General features: G+C 32.3%; 1 long non-coding RNA gene across 1 annotated transcript; it reads left to right on the top strand.

Annotated features, from left to right (window-relative positions):
- Positions 1 to 727: 727 nt before the first annotated feature.
- Positions 728 to 6,663, top strand: LOC143081618 (uncharacterized). The gene is made up of 4 exons (XR_012979990.1): positions 728 to 866; positions 3,400 to 3,743; positions 4,683 to 4,802; positions 6,315 to 6,663. It is a non-coding gene; the product is annotated as an uncharacterized LOC143081618 (long non-coding RNA).
- Positions 6,664 to 7,470: the final 807 nt, after the last annotated feature.

Below are 7,470 nucleotides of genomic sequence, written 5' to 3'. Positions count from 1 at the left end.
CTGTGAAACGGCTATTCTTTAACAGTTAACCAACCAGAGAAAATATCCGTGAAATGTACGAATGGAAGGAAATACACGCCCTTGATTCTCGTTTGAAGTGGGATATCCAAAGAAACGCAAAGAAAAACTACCGATGACAATTACCCACAGATAGCTCAAAGCCTTATTTCAACTAATAGATAATATTTGGTCCGCTAGAGTCAGAGGAGATGCACTTTGAAATAGGTAACCGACGACACATAACGACGACGACGGACGTTAAGTCTTTAAGCCAGGTGACTTAACAATTCCGAATAAACCATTGGATCTATTTTGGAAAAGAAGTCATCTTAACATATCAATTTACAACAATTCGAAAGGGTGCACCATAGAAACAAATATTTGTACCAGAAAACAGTTTGTCAAATTTGATCAAAATTTACAAAAAGAAATATATTCACAACGATCTTGTCAGAATACACACCAAAAAAAAATTACTGATTTATTACAGGATATGCAATAGGACTTTTCCCCCCGAATTATTGATGTTTTAATTTTTGTGATAAATTTATCAAATGCTCCAGGTAAAACATCTCAGGTGTGTTATACAATTAACAATAGCTTTCTCTGAAGTTAAACACGGAAGTCACAAAAAAGCTTTAAATTTAGAGGGTATGATAGTATAAAAGCCTATTGTGATCAAACCATTAACAAACATCTTGTCAGTATAATAAGAAAATATCACAAATTCGGGTCAGGAGGGTAAAGAAAACAAATATTAAAAATACAAAATTATGTTAAATTTATGTTTTGCCGCCAAAAAGGATATTACGTGCTTTTCTCCTTTACGTGCAGACTGGCTTGGCGTACCCTTGTTGGAATAATGGGTAAATATTTTTGTAATTATTTATTAACAGTGATATATGTGGTAAGTAAAACAAATATATGACTTCTTTATACTTCATCAGCTACTCACTTTCTTCTTTCTACAAATCTTGATGCAAATAAACTCATAATGATCATTGATAACTGGCACCCAGAGAAAACAGGTAGAAGCCTGTTTTAATAGATATAGAAAGATGTGGTATGAGTGCCAATAAGACAACTCTCCATCCAAGTCACAATTAATTAAAGTGAACAATTATAGGTCACGGTGCGGTCTTCAACACGGAGCCTAGGCTCACACCGAACATCAAGCTATATAGGACCCCAAACAGTGACAGTACTGAAACAGTAGTATGCCATCACAACATAGAAAGACACCCTATAACATATCAATTGGAATGATTTAACTCAATCAAGCATGTTTATAAACAATAAAACTATTATCATTTTTCTCATTTTTATTGTTATTTTAATTTATATTGTATACTGATCGTGTTTGTCAACATAATTTTAGAGAAGAACATAGTGTTTTGCTAGAGATTGCACCATTTCATTTATTTACATCGTCGAAAAATAATTGTTTGTTCTTCCAAATTACAATTCAAGTCTTAATCGTCTCTTAAAAAACCCATGGCATATTGGTGGAATATTCTACAATATGTTGCTCTCTATAGCGAGTAAGCTAATCACATTTCCCTAATTGTTTAAACCTGTTGTCGTTGTTGCAAATCTTTTAAAAGGTGAATTGATCCATCTAAATCGAAGCCAAAATGTCTAAAGTAAGGCATATACCGTATAATACATGTTAAAAGTCTTAAATCCAATAAATGTTTTACTTCAAATACCTAAATTGACTGGTTCGTTAGAGCTCCCCCCCCCCCATATGTTTAAACTTCGATCGATGCTGCCACAACTTCTTTAAGAACTTATTCATGCACATGAATAGAATACTAGGGTTCTAGAAAATCTGAATATTGAAACAAAAGAAAAAAAACTACAGAACTGCTGTTCCTGTTTTAATGGATCGCAAAAAGAATAACGCATTAGAGCCTCGAAAAGCGTATAAATTAATATTAAAATAAATTTCCACGAAAGTCCGAATGACTTTCATTCATTTGTACACCAATAGCCTCTACAGTTTGTATAATCCTGTAATCTGTAAACTAGCCCTCACATATAAAAATCGCAAGACGATATACTTGGCATATAAATATAGACCCCAAAACAAATGAAAATTGAACTGTCTTCAATCAATCCGCACAACATCATACAGCTTTATGTAAATAAAACAAGACACACTCGAATAAAGAGTGTGATTTGTGAATAGAATAAGTTAATATCACGATAACCATTAGGTGGTAAACTAAACAATCAGAATCGTAAGGGAGCTTTCCCCAGTCAATCAGAGTTATGTGTGTAGTAATTGAATTACAAATTGGGTATAGTAAATTTCAGTAGACATACACACGGACAGACGGACAACGACAAACTATAACACATTTATTCATTGACGGACTTTTTAAAATCTACCGTTAAATGGTGACAGGTGATTTTATACCAGATTTTTCTTTTAAAAGTAATTTGAACTTTTACAAATTGACATGATTTTTTATCAATTATACAAGTCTTTATAGATATGTCTTGTGTTCGTCATTATCGTAGATCTTTTAAACGAATAATGACGAAACCTGTCAACTGTTAATTTCGTTTTTTTTTATCTCCATTGTATATATATTGTCAATTCGTTCTTTGTTCTGCTTACATTTATTTCTTTATCTGAAATGCATTAGAATATAAAAGACAAATTACAAAAATAGTTTATCTATGCTCAATTCTCAAAAGCGATAAAGAAGAAAAATCAAGGTAAAATGGGGAAATCGTGTCAACTCCATACGGAAAAAGCAAGTTAATCAAGACATTTGTGTACATCTAGGATGGCTGTTAGTTTTTACAATTAACCCTATGTCGGACCACCTTTTATTTTATGTCCCTATCCTTTTTTTTTTATGTAATCGGGTTAGCTATAGAACGTGGTAAATATTGATTATGTGTTGCTACATGAAGGTTAGTGTCAGTTTGACATCAATAGAAAAATTTGTATGGCTATCGATATCGTCATGAAGATGACAAAATGGTCAAATAGTAGTTATGTAAAGGACATAACTTCTATACATAAGGAAACAGCTGATTTTCAGTCAAACTTTGGCCTTTGATGTAATATTGTTTTGTGGATAATTTTGCTGTCACTGTTTTATACTGTTTAAAAAAAATATTTTCAAAGTAAAATTGTAAAACATTAAAATTGGTCAGACATCTCTATTTCTGGTAATCAATCTTATCAGGAGACATTTGATGCTCAGTTATATCTATATGCTGATCTTGTATTCCTGGTGATGCTTACCTTTACTATCCTGCTATTGTGGTTTGATAAATAGTGTTTATAGAAGTAAACATTTTCGGTCACGATTTTGTAGCTTAATTTTACTTGAGTAAGATCCTTATATGTAATTATAGTTTTTAATTTTTATATTACAGCTGAGTATTCAAACTACAGTCAAATTCCATTGAATGAACATCGATCCCAGCAATATCTACCAGCCGAAGTCCACCCAGATGAAACTTATACATCATCAATATATCACAAAGAAGATGGTGATAAACAACCGTCACTTACTTTACTAGACAATCAACACTTTGCCAAACCTGAATTATATTCTGAAGGGGATCAACCACCTCCATATACCTCAGTTGAACAAATATGTGTTGTAACAGATACTTCGCAAACATACAAAAACGTTCCTGTTTTGGTAAATCAACCAACTTCCTCAGATTCCTTCTTCCCATATGAACTTGAGTATCAAAGGATTTCTGATACAAAGGTTAGTGATTTCTATATAAAAGGATGTATAGGGGTAAGTGAAAACTGTAATCAGGCGACTTGAAGCGGGAGTCACGGGAGGGAAGTGAGATTAAGACGAGGGTAACTTGTTGAAGGCTCAATAACTCTATTAAAAATGGGACTAAAACGAGGCGGATGATACCAACCGTACAATCTTGATTTACGTCTAAAAGAAACCAGACAACACAATGGTATTTGGACTTTTGTAGATAATTGCCTCATTTGCAATACCACATATACTTATTTTATACAGTAGACATGAACACCTACAAATAGTTATCAAAGGTACCAGGATTATACTTTGATACACCAGACGCGCGTTTCGTCTACATAAGACTCATCAATGACGCCAGAATATAGTTATAAAATCAAACAAGTACAATATATAATTGATATTCATGTCAACACCGAAGTGCAGACTACTGGGGTGGTGATACCCCCGGAGACAAAACCTTGAACTGATCACCGGTGTTGGCCGGGTTCCGCATGTAACATCCGTCGTGTTGCTCAGTTTTAGTAATTCAGGAGTGAACGCCATGGTAGCGGGCCGCATGCTTCTAAGAATTTGCCACTGGTCTTTACCCAACCAACGATTCACTCATAAATGCATTATTAAAAAAGGGTGAGGTAAATTGCATTGTTTGTCTTGTATCTCAGATCCGTTAAAATACGTAAACACAAAGAAATCAAAAAAGCAATACCCCCTCCCTTTGCCAAATACTCCTTGGAGAAGAAATACCATTTGAATCCTTTTTCTTCGTCTGTAAGTACACTGCTGCAGCCTATGTTTTCTAATGCCTTAATCAAGACATCGAAATGAGTGTTTACGTAAAAACCATAAAAAGTCATATGATCAAACATACAGCCTATCCCTCAAACCGTAACAATATATTCTACAGCTTTTTTCTGAAATTTTTAGACAAAGATAGAGGATATCGATGGACCTCCAGCACCCGGTTCCAATTATCGTTGTTTAGCAATTTTGTGTATCTGCTGGTCCGTGATACCAGGTGGAATTGCTTTCGCTTATGCCACCAAAGTAAGTGATGATTATAAATAATTAAAGAATTTAGGATAAAAAAAAACCGACATGGTTCATTGTTCTTAAACAATCGAATATTCATTTTTCCCATATAACGTTCAACCATTATTTGGTTTTATAATTTGTGATCATTGAATAATGTAACTTCCTTGAAAACTTCGGCTTTAACTTTAACTTTAACTACTTTTTTTATATAAATATGGTAAAATATGTTTTTACATTTCTGATTCCTTATTCTGTATTTGATAGTTAAACTTATTTCTTTTGATAATGTTGAATTATTTCATGATCTCATCTCGTTGATAATTTTTGCAGGAAATAGTTTCTCCACATTTTGTAAATAGTGTAAACTCATTTTAGATATGTTGATTTGTTAGTTGCATGAGTTTCTTGTTCTTATTTATTTTGCTGTTTACAGCTTTTATTATGGTTTTCATGATTATGACGAAAAACGTAAATTGAGTGAAATTTATTTTTACATCGAAATAAATTGTTATCATTAGTATATATATAAAAAAAATCATCCACTTTCAGTATTGTTTTAAATGTACCCTCTTTTTCATTGTTCATGGTAAAAAGTTGACAATGAAATGTTCTTTACATTGGTTGGTTTTCTTTTAAGATTATATACACACATAACACTTCAAATGAACCAAAAACTTTTTTTCTAAAAACTCATACAAATAGTAGTTAGTTTCTTTAGCCTGCTTTTGATGCTTTAAATTTCTGATATGACATGACATATAAGTTGATTTATTTACAGCGCAGTATATTTAGCCTCTTTCTAACTGGTAAAGAGTGTGACTTCGTTTTGAATAAAGCTGACAAAAGAAACAATATTTTAAAAAATGCCTTATCTTTTTATAAAGAATAAAAGGAACACGTTTGTGAGCTGTCTTAATTTTCATTTTACTATTGCACAAAACACATTGTTACATCCTCATTAAAGGTATATAACTCCTTTATAAATCGACGTTTTGGTAAATTTGACATGATGATAATTTCGGTTGTTGTTTTGAAGTTACCCTCTTATATTATCGAAGGAGGTTGCCAACACGAAAACAAATTTATCAAGAATTGTTACAACAATTCCAAAAGGAAAAATGTTAGGTTTTTGGTCTCTGTAGCTTATTTAAGATCTTGCCCTTTTAATCATATAACCTGTTAAAACAAAACCAAAAAAAAAAGGATAACAATTATTATTTCCGGGCACTTTCATCTTTCAAAAGATCACCACAGATATCATATTGACTTGTTTCTTAAATCGTTTCTAGCTGATTTTCTTTATCTTAAGGTTCCTCTCTTTATAAATATTTTTTTTCAGTTTTCTAGACATTGTATAAATTGTTAAACAAAAAATCATATATAAGAACAATGATTCATGTTAAAAGTCGATTGGCAATTTATTGTAATTCAATTATTTATAGATCTTTTTTTCGCTCATCATTTGTTGCGTTTTAAAAGATTTTTACTATCTACAATCTGCATTAATAATTTTTGTTTTTGTAGGCAAACAAAGCGAGAGCACGAGGTGATTATGATGCAGCAAGAAAATATAACCGTTGGGCTTTGATTTGGATAGTTTCATCATTTGTTTGTGGAATTTTTTCAATCATCTCTTATCTCAAATATGAAAAATGGGGCCCCTTAAAATAATAACCAGTCGCAGTGTTTATTCTTACCAAATACCTGTGAATGCATTATTAGTAAACGACAAAGCTGAACGAGCTATAACAATTAAACATCTCAGGTCTATAAGTGGTTCAGTTTAAGAAGTTTCAATGGCTGAGTATTTATGTTGAACAAATTTTCTTAACATGTTATATTCCTAAGAAGTTCTTATTAATAAATTATTGCTTTATGAGTTAGCTTGAATAGCTATGACAATTCGAAAATCTGAAGTTTATAGAGGGTACTTCAATTTCTCATTGCTGGGTAAAACTTGCATGTTTCACCCCAACTAAGTATTATGACTGCATTATATCTATATATCATAGCTGGATAATAGATATGACAATTTAAAAATCTGAAGCCAAAGAGAGGGATTCAATTTTCCATGTCTGTGTACAATTTAAATAATCATTTTTTTTAGAAAAACTAATTTAGTTATACCAATTAGAAAAATGAGATCCATTGAGAGGGAGTCAGCTTTTCATTGAAAGGGGAGGTGTAGTTTTTCCATGGAAGGGGGTTCAATTTGCCATTGCTGTGTAAAAACTCGTTTTATTTATACCAAGTACTAATTATTGCATTAATAATAAATTCCAAGTCCATGTGAAAAAAAAGATGTGGTATGATTGCCAATGATCCAACTATCCACAAAAGACCAAAATGACACAAACATTAACGACTATAGGTCACCGTACGGCCTTCAACAATGAGCAAAGCACATACCGCATAGTCAGCTATAAAAGGCCCCGATAAGACAACGCAAAACAATTCAAACGAGAAAACTAACGGCCTTATTTATGTAAAAAAATGAACGAAAAACAAATATGTAACACATAAACAAACGACAACCACTGAATTATAGGCTCCTGAAGTAGTTTGTTTCTATGGATATTGCCGTTTGCTTTTGTAGCAGTTCAGTGTGTCTGTTGTTCCGTTGTTTTTCTCTTATAATTGATATGAACAGCAGTATGCCACTATTGCATTTACTACTCAG

The sequence above is a fragment of the Mytilus galloprovincialis genome, chromosome 7 (assembly GCF_965363235.1).
Source record: "Mytilus galloprovincialis chromosome 7, xbMytGall1.hap1.1, whole genome shotgun sequence".
In the NCBI taxonomy this organism is placed as follows: Eukaryota; Metazoa; Mollusca; class Bivalvia; order Mytilida; family Mytilidae; genus Mytilus; species Mytilus galloprovincialis.
The sequence above is the reverse complement of the archived record's forward strand: the minus strand, read 5'-3'. Positions and strand labels throughout refer to the sequence as shown.